Genomic DNA, 13673 nt, shown 5'->3' on the forward strand with positions numbered 1-13673 from the left:
GAAATTTTGTGGAGACAGTGCATGGCGAATGTGTTTAATTTTGTAGCTCTCACTTGTATCTTACACTGTAGTTGCACTTGTAACTAAACAATTAAAATGAGACAGAATTGGTCTATTCTGAATAATTTTCCCTTCTGTGTATATTCCAATTAAATCACTGAAGGATAACGAAGTTCGCCTCTAGGAAGATAGCAAACATTTCCGTGGGTGTTAGCAGAAGGTTTTCAGCAAATATCTCTGTTTTAATGTGATCTACTGTTAAAGTGGATGAAACATGGTGGAAAAGCCGGGAGAAATGCCTCTTCTGTGAATGAAAAGCTGCTACAACCGTGACCTTTTGTTAGATTCAAATACTGTTTCGCAAATATTATTCTTCAGAAGAGCCACTCGTCTTCGCCAGCTAACTGGAGGTCACTACGGCGAGATTTTCAACGATGAACGTTATACAGACTAAAGGTTGTGTCAAATGAGAATTTCTGCTATCGAAAACGTTCCCAGTCGTTTCTAGCCATTTACCGCGCAGTCAGCAATAAAATTCATTAGTAGCAGAATGAGAAACCAGAACTTAGCAATCCCTCAAAGAAATGATCTACTCCTAATGCGACGGAGTTTTTGTGTCCTTTGGTATTGTCCACATGTCACCAAGAAAAGAAATTCATTATTTTGCAGCAAATATTGCTGTTGGCCGTATAACTCGATATGTTCGACTTGAAGACGCGGTTTCAAGATGTTTTTCGGTTTTTAAAGTGACCTCACCAAATGAAGTTGCATGCCCTTATCAAAGCTGAGATCATCGAACGCTAAGTGTGAACCACAGGAGATATCAGAGTTTTATATACCTCTGAAAACAATTTTTATTAGTTACTCCCGTGGTTCTAACTTCAATATTTCGATTTCTGACATAGTGATGTGCAGCTAGTTTGTTTACGAAGTACGATTTCACTACCGATGTTCACTGTTTTCTCAGATATCAGCAACTTTAATTGTATTAGTGAATATCATTTTTCTTTAGTGCTCTTCTTCTCAAACAGTTATGTGTTACATATGCTGAAATTTTGTAGTGAATCTATTCGGTTAAAATAACTAATTCGTCACAGTACACTCTTTCGTATGGAAGAGCAATTTCGGAGTTTATTATTATTATTTGTTTTATGGCCTTCATTGGACCACTCTAGTCAAAAATACGAAGCTCTAAACAAGTTGTTACACAGAGATGCAATTTGGTTCAACAATAACTTAATATGATATTTAGGTAATATAATTATTAGAGTCTATTCTTATATGAAAGGTGTTTTGCTCTTCTGTCTGCCCAATATTTCTTCATTCTTTCAGATATTTTCTTTCTTTCTTCGTCTGAGACAACTCTTCCTGTACTCCTTATATTGATTTTCATTTGTAGTCTGGTTTGCGGGGTTTGCAGTATTCTGGTTTTCTCTGTCTTGTTTTTTAGGTCATCTACTGTAATTTGAAGTTCTTTTATATCTTCTTTAATTTCTGTGATCCATTTAATGTCGCTCTTGCTATTCCACAATTTTTGTATTATTTTTTTACTAATTCTGTTTTCTGGAGTTCTCATCAGATGTCCAAAGAATGAGATGCGTTTCTTGCTGATTGTGCTCATGACTGGTTCTATTTTCTTATATACTGTTTCATTTGATGCTATTCTCCAACGTCCATTTATTTTATACTATTTATTTATACAAGTCCTAATTATTCTTCATTCTATTTTTAGTATTCTGTCAATTTCTGCTGTATTAGTTGTTTTGAAGATAGCTTCAGCGGCATACATTATTTCTGGTTGTGTAACTGTTTTATAGTGTTTTAATTTTGCATCTATAGATAGGCTTTTTTGTTGTATGTAGTTTTGGTAATGTAATTTGCATAGTTCATTTTTTTGTTCTATTCTGCCATGATGACTTCTCATTTAGATTGTATGTTATTATTTCGTCTAAATATTTAAATTTATCAACAATTTTGATTTCCTGTTCTCCTATTGTAATATTATTTGCAAGTGGTGGATTAGTTAACATAATCTTCGTTTTTTTAAATGATATTCTAACGCCTACTTTCTCTGCTATTTCTTGTAGTGATTTCACTTGTTGCCTGGTTTCTTGAAGGGTGTTGGCTAGGAGAGCGAGATCATCAGCGAATCCCAAGCAGTTTAAGCTAATATCATCTTTTGCACTTCCAATTCTTATCCTCTTTGGATTGTCCTTGTACCATTCTCTCATTATGTATTCCAGTGCACAGTTGAACAGTGATAGGCAGTCACCTTGTCTTAAGCATGTTGTTATGATGAATGGTTCCGAAATTTCTCTTCTAAACTTCACTTTTGATTTGGTGTTGGTTAGAATGAGTTGTATTATTTTAATTAGTTCTGGATGGAGTCCTAGATTTCTTAAAATTTGTAATACTGAAGGTCTGTGGAGACAGTCATAAGCCTTCTTAAAATCTACAAATGTTATTGCCAAAGGTTTGTTCCGTTTCTTGTAGTATGCCATAATCAATTTTAAACTAATTATCTGCTTTGCACAGCTTCTCTGTGGTCTGAAACCTCCCTGATATTCTCCTAACTCCTGTTCTAATTGCTCCTTGATTCTTGCATATAGGATCTTGGATAGAATTTTGTATGTGCAATCTAGGAGAGAGAGTCCTCTGTAGTTATCTGGGTTGCTCTTATCTCCCTTTTTGTGTAGTGGGTGGATGATAGCTGTGGTCCAATGTTCGGGAAATTGTTCTGTTACCCAAATTTTTGTTAGAGCCATGTGTAAGGAGGTTTTGACTGTGTCACTTGCATATTTCCACATTTCAACAAAAACCTGATCTTCTCCACATGCCTTATAATTTTTTTGTTCTTTAAGAATTTTTTCTACATCATGGAAAGTTGGAGGGTCTAGTTTGTTAGGTTTGGTTTTTATTGGGGTATTTATGTTGATTGGTAAGGGTTCTTTGGGTTCCTCGCAATTCAGAAGTTTGTTAAATGTTTTTGCTATGATTTCTGCATTTTCCTTGTTACTGTGTGTCATTCATCCATCTTCATGTTTCAGTATTAGTGTAGGGCCCTCATATTGTTGTAGTTGTTTCCCAAAGATTTTATAGTAATTCCTGGAGTTGGTTTTATGATAATTACCTTCTATAGAGTTTATAATGTCTTTATGAAATCCTCTCTTGATTCTTCTAATATTTTGAGTGAATTTCTTTCTTTTATTTTTTAGGTTGATGGCATTTTCTTCAGTTTTATATGTTTGAAACTTTAACCATGCTTTGTGTCTATCTTCATGGAATTTGTCACATTCTGATGTCCACCATGCATGTTTCCTTCGTGGGTTCATGGGAGCTAGATTCTCTGCTTCTTTTTTAAGATTAGGCACTAGTTGTTCTAGATCATCTGTTAATTTGATGGTTTGTGTTATTTGTTGGTACTTATTATTTTTAATTAGCTGATGTTGGTCAAACCTCCTTTTTATTTTATTAGTTTTTCCGGTCCTCTTCTTTAATGGAGTGAATTTGATTTTAATTTTAACCATATAATGGTCTGAGCCTGTGTCTACTACTGTGTCAATTTCGGAGTATTATGTATAAAGATGATAATGGCTATAAATATGTCGAACAGGCAAAGAGCTCTAGTGTTTATATCTGAGCCCATCAATGACGTGAAGAATACAAATCATTTTAACTTACAGTTTCAGACACGTAATAATATGTTTCATCCACATGCAATTTTCATCAGTATGCACAATATTTGGAGTACTCTACCGAGGTTATTGAATCCTTTGACGTGCTGCATAGGTAGTAAATCACAATATACAGGGTGAATCACTAACTATTGCCATCTAGAATAACTCCGAAATTATGATAGGAGTTCGAAATTATGATAGGAGTTGACAGGTTTGTGGAACAAAACTTGCGTGAGACAACTGGAGCAATAATACGACGTGGGTTTTAGTTGCTACGTGGGGTCGCTTCAGAGATATGAAAGTTAACTTTGTTTTTTTTTAAAATAGGGTGCCACGTTTGGTACTAATTTTCTGATAGCGGCTATCGAGACGACTCCATTGATGTGTAACAGTAAGGTCACAAAGGTGGCATGAACGTCCATTTACAGAAGGTGTTCGAAGTGATGACCTTTGGTATCAAGGAACTGCTGCTATCTTCTTATCATGGATTGAGTGGTATTCCGTATCACATCGGCACTTATCGAAGCATATGCTCTGACAATTCTCTCTCGCATATCTTCAGATTTAGTTGGAACGTCTTTATAAACAGTGTATTTTAGGAATCTCCACAAGAAACAATCCAGAGGCGTCAAATCTGGCGAACGAGCCGGCCACGACACATCTCCTCCGCGTCCAATTCCATGATTTGGTAATTGTCTCTGCACCTCATTTCTAGCCATCAGCAAAAAATGTGCCGGACACACATCGAGTTGATACCACATTCTGTTCCTTGTTCCTAAAGGTATTTCTTCCAGTAACAGACCTAATGTTTCTTGCCAGAATGTGATATACTTCCTACCATTAAGATGAAATGGGGGCCCATAATTCTGTCCTCCAGAATCCCACACCATACATTCACCGACCACGGTATTTGGTTTGCAACTTGTCACAGCCAACATGGATTTTCAGTTGCCCTATAATGCACGTTATGCAAATTAACACTTCCACGGATCGTGATTGTAGACTCGTCAGTAAATAAAATCAAATTAATGAAGGTGTGATCCCTCTAAATCTGAAGTTCAGCCCATCGGTAGAATTCAGTGCGACGCATACAATCCGTACCAGTTAATTCTTGGTGGACACAGATACGGTAAGGATGATATTTATGGCGATACAGAACACGAACAATACTACTCTGGCTTATGCCAGATTCTCTTGCGATTTGACGCGAACTAACACAGGATCTCGAACCACAGCGGCAAGAGTACCATTTTCCGTTTCCTTGTTAGTAACTTTCCTTTTCCGGATGTGTTTCTGATGCGCTAATGATCCAGTTGTTCTCAATTTATCATACACATATTTAAATGTACGGCGTGTAGGGTGAATACGTTTAGGATATCTTTCAGCGTATAAGGCTCTAGCTCTCACTGAATTTCGTTGGCATTTTCCGTAAATGAGAAGCTTATCGACTTGATCGTCGAAGGAATACACCATTCACATTCTATTGATTTAACAATACTGCTCTTACCGTTCCTATTAGTGTTGTATTGCGAAACTGTCGAATGGTGTTTACATGTCAATGGCACGTTAGATGGATACGTCTTATTCTGCGAATATTTACTATCTGCACGATATACGAGAGAGAATTGTGAGAGTATGTGCTTCGATAAGTGCCTTAGTGATAAGGAATACCACGCAATCCACGATAAGAAGATTGCAGCACTGCACTGATACCAACGGTCACCACTTCGAACATATTCTGTAAATGGACGTTCATGCGGCCTTTGTGACCTTCATTGACCTTCAAAGACCTTACTGTTAAAGATCATTTGATTCGTCTCGATAGCCGCCAGCAGAAAACAAGTACCAACCGACTGCATCCCATTAAAAAAAAAAGTTTACTTTCCTATCTCTGATGCGACCCCACCTAGTAACAAAAAACGCACGTCATATTATAGCCCTCGTTGTGGGATGCAACATTTGTCCCGCAAACGTTTCGGCTACTGTCACACTTTCGGAGTTACTATAGGTGGCATTAGTTACTGACTCATCCTGTGTATTATGATGGCTGTGTTCCATAAGCTTTTCAGGAGTTAAGAACTGATGGTTGACTCTCATTGTTAAGGGAGGGTAACTACTACACCAATATTTTAAATCGGTCTTCTTTTACTGTGTCTCTAATACATTTCATTATATAACATGTGTCATCCACAGAAACACGTAGTCTATATTATGAATCTTCAGTAAAATCTTAATTTTTGTTACGTGCACTTGGCTGAACGATTTATTAAGTCAAGACTGAGCCATATAACATTGTGTTGTAACGTTTGAGTCACCAAAATGGAAATAATGTGTAGGATGAATTAAACCTCGTGAACCTCATTGGCAATACCTTCTCTTCCTATATATGTATATTTTTAGCTTCCTATATTTTCTTATATTCACCTCCGCAACCGGGACCACGTTTCGAAGAGGTCTTCTTTTTTTATCGAAAGTTATGAGAAACAACGTTCTACAATCTCGTTAGCTACACCACACTGTACATCGCATGACAGCAACAGCAAAGTTGCAATAACAAACAAAGTAAACAAGTCAGACATATAGGGACTGCTTGGACTTTTCGAGGGTTGTTATACGTGATATGTTTGTCTGGCTTGCAGTGGGATACTCAGATAAATCTGGCATTGTTTGAGTATTCCAACTGTTGGCCATCTTCAGATGCCAAGCTGAAATTCAGTTGGCATCCAAAGATGCCGAACGCCGAAAAAATGTGTCGTCAGATTGATTTTCGGATCTAGCGGCAAGTCCGACAGATGTACCACAAGTTTATGTAAGGTTCCGCCTTTCTCGACTGTACAATTTCACCGTGTAATGGCACTGACATTTCCCCTAAAGTCGTGAACTGAAGAACAACATATTACTGAAGAGGTTAAGTCCAAAGAAATAAGACGAGGCAGTGGTCTTACAAGGATGGTTATTGTGAAACTTTTGCAACCTGAGGGGGTCCGCATGACAAACGAGTGACCGTAGGACAATGGAATGTTAAGGAAACTTTTGTATGGTCATGCGGAAGAAAAATAACGAATAAATCGTTGAAAGAAACACATAGTCATTTCCACATGAGAGGTTAACATGACGTACCATGTTTACGTTCGAGGTTGCAGAAGTTGTTCAAGGTGACGATAATCTGGAACCTCGTCAGTCTGGAACTTCGCTAGAGGTACCATTTCACAACTGTTGGCAGCACTTTTCGAACGATGGACCATGGAATGCTCAGCTGACGTGACAGGGCTCGTTCACTTCTTGAAGATCAATCATTCTCTTGAGTATTCTCAGCCATGGCGACAGTACCTTCAACTATTTGTGACGCAATTGGCCGTCGGATTCTCCCAGGAGCAATTCCCATATCGCCAGTTACTTCCAATTTGCGATTCATGTTCTTCAACCCCAGACTGGAAAGAGGATCTCTCCGTATTCCTTTATTGCGTCGATATTCGTGAGGAGCAGGAGCACCACTGCTGTTGTTTTGATAAAACTGCTTTACAAGTGGAGTCCTCCTTACCTTGTCCAGCCCTATATTGACTGTCTGCAACGGTAATGCACACTGATGCTTGTATTCGTAACTTACGTCGGGATATCATCGCCGGCGCCTGATAGCAGGTCATGACACTGACGCTACTAACAACGAAAGTCCTGCCGCCCACGGTCTCAACATCATTCCTGTGACGTTGGGTACCCATACGGTAAATAGGTTTCCATCTACACTGCCTCAGCTAGCGAAAGTCAAATTATAACCACCTTTTATGTTGGGAGGAAAATGTACTCAGATACGATGTTTCTTCAATGTACGCTACTGACCACTAAAATTGCTACACCACGAAAATGTGCTACAGACGCGAAATTTAACCGACAGGAAGAAGATGCTGTGATATGCAAATGGTCAGCTCTTCAGAGCATTCACACTTGTTTGACGCCGGTTGAGACACCTACAACGTGCTGACATGAGGAAAGTTTCCAACCGATTTCTCATACACAAACAGCAGCTGACCGGCGTTGCCTGGTGAAACGTTGTTGTGATGCCTCGTGTAAGATGGAGAAATGCGTACCATCACGTTTCCGACTTTGATAAAGGTCGGCTTGTAGCCTATCGCGATTGCGGTTTATCGTATCGCGACATTGGTGCTCGCGTTGGTCGAGATCCAATGACTGTTAGCACAATATGGAATCGGTGGGTTCAGGAGTGTAATACGGAACGCCGTGCTGGATCCCAACGCCCTCGTATCACTAGCAGTCGAGATGACAGGCATCTTATCCGCATGGCTGTAACGGATCGTGCAGCCACGTCTCGATCCCTCAGTCAACAGATGGGGACGTTTGCAAGACAACAACCACCTGCATGAACAGTTCGACGATGTTTGCAGCAGCAGGTTCTATCAGCTCGTAGACCATGGCTGCGGTTACCCTTGACGCTGCATCACAGACAGGAGCACCTGCGATGGTGTACTCAACGACGAACCTGGGTGCACGAATGGCAAAACGTCATTTTTTCGGATGAATCCAGGTTCTTTTTACAGCATCATGATGGTCGCATCCGTGTTCGGCGACATCGCGGTGAACGTACATTAGAAGCGTGTTTTCGTCGTCGCCATACTGGCATATCCCCCGGCGTGATGGTATGGGGTGCCATTGGTTACACGTCTCCGTCACCTCTTGTTCGCCTTGACGGCACTTTGAACAGTGGACGTTACATTTCAGATGTGTTACGACCTGTGGCTCTACCTTTCATTTGATCCCAGCGAAACCCTACATTTCAGCAGGATAATGCACGACTGGATGTTGCGGATCCTGTACGGGCCTTTCTGGATACAGAAAATGTTCGACTGCTGCCCTGGCCAGCACATTCTCCAGATCTCTCACCAATTGAAAACGTCTGGTCAATGGTGGCCGAGCAACTGGCTCGTCACAATACGCCAGTCGCTACTCTTGATGAACTATGGTATCATGTACACGCCACGCACCTGTACACGCCATCCAAGCTTTGTTTGACTCAATGCCCAGGCGTATCAAGGCCGTTATTGCGGCCAGAGGTGGTTGTTCTGGGTACTGATTTCTCAGGATCTACGCACCCGAATTGCATGAAAATGTAACCACATGTCAGTTCAAGTATAATATATTTGTCCAATGAATACCCGTTTATCATCTGCATTTCTTCAAGGTGTAGCAATTTTAATGGCCAGTAGTGTATTATTCGGGTAGCTAGGATAGAGGTTTCAAAATGAATATACACTCAGTTACTCAACATAATCATCCAGTCTGATGAATTCTTGGAATAATTCTAGAAATAGAGACGTGAGGAACGAAAGGCTGAAGCGCGTGTACGTGCATCAGTGTTCAAGCAACAGCCCAGCGGTGTCCGTGGACTAGACAGGCAAGGGACCGGGGAGCAAAGGTGAAATCAGGTCTGAAGCATTGCAACAGGTCTGATAGGAGTAGGTGATCTCGATCGTGAGTAGTCCTTTCTTTATATGTTACGGTAGAAATAACAACAAATAGCGAGTTATACAAAAAAACTGGTTTCTATTAGTACCTTAGCCAGTGCTGAATTAAAAAACTCTGATTAAAAAAAGGAACAGATTACGTGACACTGCCTCTGGCGTATTAAATAAGGAATCATTAGAGAACCTTGGTTGTTGCATGGTGTACAATGTTGATGGCTCACAACAGGAACCAGCCAAAATTTGATTTTGGTTAGCTTTATTGAAAAAGGCGCTGCTACAGATTTAGAGTCGATACATTCGTCTTCAGACGACATTCGTGCATTTTCAAAAATCTTGTAAATTGAATGTGTGAAATTTTATGGGACTTAACTGCTAAGGTCATCAGTCCCTAAGCTTACACACTACTTAATCTAAATTATCCTAAGGACAAACACACACACACCCATGCCCGAGGGAGCACTCGAACCTCCGCCGGGAACAGCCGCGCAGTCCATGACTGCAGCGCCCAAGACCGCTCGGCTAATCCCGCGCGGCTTGTAAATTGATTTAAAGATGAGCTGCCCTAGTACAAATAAAAATTCATGATTTTAAAAGTGTGACAGTAATGGTGCGCTGCAATCTCGTGTTAGAATATTACTTAGGCCATCTAATCATCAGGAACATTTGTTTTTTTGTTATTCGTTGAAGAAAGATGAAAAAAATAAATGGTCATTTCAAGTAAGTTGCAGCCTCACGTGAGCTTGTGACGCAACCGTCTTTGTCTTAGAATGAAATTTTTCCTCTGCAGCGAAGTTAACGGGTCGAGACTCGAACTCGAAATTAGCAAAGATCCCGAGTTAGAGTCTCAGTCGGGCACACAGTTTTAATCTGGTAGGAAGTTTGATCATTCATTCATTTTTGAAACTAGGAGTATTTCTTTATCCTAGCGAGAATCATCTTTAAAGCAACATCCACGTATTGTGACAAAATCTTGTAACCCGTCTGATGATGAATGTACAAATTCGAAGCCGCGAACGGAGCTTTGTAATGAAGTAAACAAAAACCAAATATTGTGGCTGGTTGCAGCTGTGTACCGTAAACATTCTGTATAATTAATCGGATAATTGAGAAAACTGTGGGGATAATGTCTATAGAGGGAGAGCAAAGCTTGGCTACAATGTGGAGGTTCAGATTAATGGAGGGACCAGCATTTATGGAGATATTAAAATACTCGAAGACTATAGACCAGGGTCAAGAGCTGCATCGACAAGTTTTCAGATATAATTATTTATAACAGCAACTGTAAATACAGAAAACGGATTGGAAATGAGAATGGACGATTGTCTATACATAATAGAAACGGATTCAGTATATAACTGTTGTGCGTTTAAAATTAGCAACAGATTCAAATTTTTGGAATATGGTTCCATGATTCGGAAATAAGTGAATCATCACCATACGTTGAACTACAGTATACCTAATTCAAAGGTAGCAAACTGACAGCTAGGGAAATAGTTTACTATCATATCGTCTAGTATGACTGTCGTAATTTGTACCACCGTCTTTCAACAACTACTATAATTGGCGTAATTTGAATGCGAAGAGTCAGCTTCGGAATCAGATGAAAGAGCTTTGCTAACATTATGTTACATGTTCGAAGAATGTGACACGCAGGAGGATCCATCTACTCAGGCAATATCATAGCCTTTATAAACAAAAGAACTATACGAAGACGGTCAAAAAGATTAATGAAGCAAACAGTACCATGAAAAGGTCACTCAATATCGAAAGTTGAAAGGAACTGTAATAAAATTTTTGGAGGCAGAATCTACCTTCGACGGTCGGCAAAAGTCTTGGACAATAAAAGTAGGAAATGGAGGCTGGATTCAGACGGCGGAGATGAGGTACTTACGGAGGACGGCCGGGTAACGAAAGTCCCATCACCGATTTCGGAAGAAGGAAATGCTCTAAACACGTTTTTCAAGAGAATGTGAGGCGACGAAATAACTATAGAAATATGTAAAAAAAAGTCGCCGAAGTCTCAAGCGTGACGTGAAGAGGATGACAAGGGAGGAAATGCAGATAAAATTCTTAGTATGACTCATTGACAATGCAGATGATTTCGCTGACAGTATATTTTAGTAACGCTAGTAGAAGTCTTTAGACGCAGTGGCAGTACTGTGAGAAATGATTCGGAAATGGATTCGTGGTGGATTATGAATGTTCTGTCTCCATTTTATAATTTACTGTACTTTTAAATATTGAGCTTTTCTTGAGCTATTGAGCACGTTACCATGCAGTTTTCGACTAGACCAGAGGAGTCGCTTGAAAGATGTAACTGTACTGATATCACTCACCCCAACTTACGGTGAAAAGATACTCTTAGTTATCTCTGTTCAGCTGCGACAGAAGTATGCAAGTTGATCTTCTTTCAAATATTAACAGTTCTCCCTTTTCTCATTTAGACATGTTAAAGGTTTCTGTACCGTACGTAACTGCTGAAAATATCACCAGCTTACAAGCAGCGCCAGGCGGGCGCGGACGGCAAAGGGAGCACCCAGCGCCCTCTGGGCATAAATACTGGACAAGATCCTCCAACACGGCAGTCTCAGGTAGCACCTGAAGAAGGCAACGAGTTACGTGGCCGAAATATTGTGCCAGAGCGACACAAACATCCAGCAGTAGACCCGATTACTCCACAACATAGAAATGGACGACCAAGGCGGCGTTGGATGCGTGGATGGACTACCTGGCGAAGGACCTGGCAGCCCTGGGGACTGAAGTTGCTTTGTTTCGTGTTCAATGTATCATTTTGCGTGACAAATCGTAATGATGTGGAACGAGGCAATGTACATTCACATTGTAAATACGGCTACGTGATAAAGATTTGCATCGTGTCTTTTTCTTTTTTCTTTAAATACAGATGTGGCTTAGTAATTGCTTATCGCCACCTTTTACACATTACAACGATTGAAATTATTCTATCGAATGAAAGAAGTTGTTAAGGAGAAATTTCTTCAGTTTGTTTTCAAATTTTACTTTGCTGTAAGTGATCTCAAATTTTAGTTGCAGCCTTGTGCATACCTTTTTACAAAGACAACGTTCATGTATAGTAATGAATGTCATTTTTCCATCTGGTGTTGTAACTGTGCACATCATTGTATCTTTTGAACTGTAGTGGATTATCTACAACAAACTTCATGAGACAAAAAATATTCTGTGAAGCAGTAGTCAGAATGCCCAACTACTTGAACAGATGTGTACAAGATGATCATGGCTGGGCATCACATATTATTCTTATAGCACGTTTTAAGCAATAAAGACTTTATTTCTTGAAGATGAGTTATAATGTCAATATGACATTATACAACGAAAATGTGCAAAAACGTCACCGTACTGATGTCTGTCTCCCTAAGACCTGCAGTAATTGTAAGTGCAAATGTGGCTCAAGCAAGTTGTTTTAGCTGTTCCAACATGTGCTATTTGCAATGTAAATCTTTGTTAATATGGAAGTGTAAGAATTTGGAAGATTCCAACATATTTAATATTTCCTCACCTTGTCCTACACTTATCATTGATGTAGAAACCCTAGATGTGTATAATCGAATACATTGTGCCTTTTTAATATTGTTGGTGAGACCATTTGCAGAAAACCAATCCCACGCCCGGGTTCCCGGGTTCGATTCCCGGCGGGGTCAGGGATTTTCTCTCTAAGTTCTAGGGGACTGATGACCATAGATGTTGAGTCCCATAGTGCTCAAAGCCATCTGAACCATCAGAAAACCAATCAATCATATTTTTAAGAACTTCGTTTATCAATTCTGTTTCAGTATGTATGTTTGGACTGATCACAATACTCGTGTCATCTGCAAGAACTTATTCTGCTTGTTGTATATTAGACAGAAGATCATAGAATGAAGGCTTTAACGGCAGGTGTTGTCATCACTTAACACTTCCGGGCTGAGATGTCGTGGTCCATACATAAGACTCTCCCCTGACGTTTTGTCCTCGGAGGATGCCTTCCGCAGTCGAAGACGAAACGTCAGGGGAGAGTCTTATATATGGACCACGGCATCTCAGCCCGGAAGTGTTAAGTGAAGACAGAAGATCGTTTACATACACTATGTGATCGAAAGTATCCGGACACCCGCAGAAACATACGTTTTTCATATTAGGTGCACTGTGCTGCCACCTACTGCCAGGTACTCCATATCAGCGACCTTAGTAGTCATTAGACATCGTGAGAGAGCAGAATGGGACGCTCCGCGGATCTCGCGGACTTCGAACGCCGTCAGGGTGTCACTTGTGTCATACGTCTGTATGCGAGATTTCCACACTCCTAAACATCCCTATGTCCACATTTTCCGATGTGACAGTGAAGTGGAAACGTGAAGGAACTCGTACAACACAAAACCGTACAGGCTGACCTCGTCTGTTGACTGACAGATACCACCGACAGTTTAAGAGGGTCGTAATCTATAATAGGCAGACATCTACCCAGATCGTTACACAGGAATTCCAAACTGTATCAGGATACACT

This window comes from Schistocerca serialis, chromosome 7 (genome assembly GCF_023864345.2).
Source record: "Schistocerca serialis cubense isolate TAMUIC-IGC-003099 chromosome 7, iqSchSeri2.2, whole genome shotgun sequence".
Classification (NCBI taxonomy): Eukaryota; Metazoa; Arthropoda; class Insecta; order Orthoptera; family Acrididae; genus Schistocerca; species Schistocerca serialis.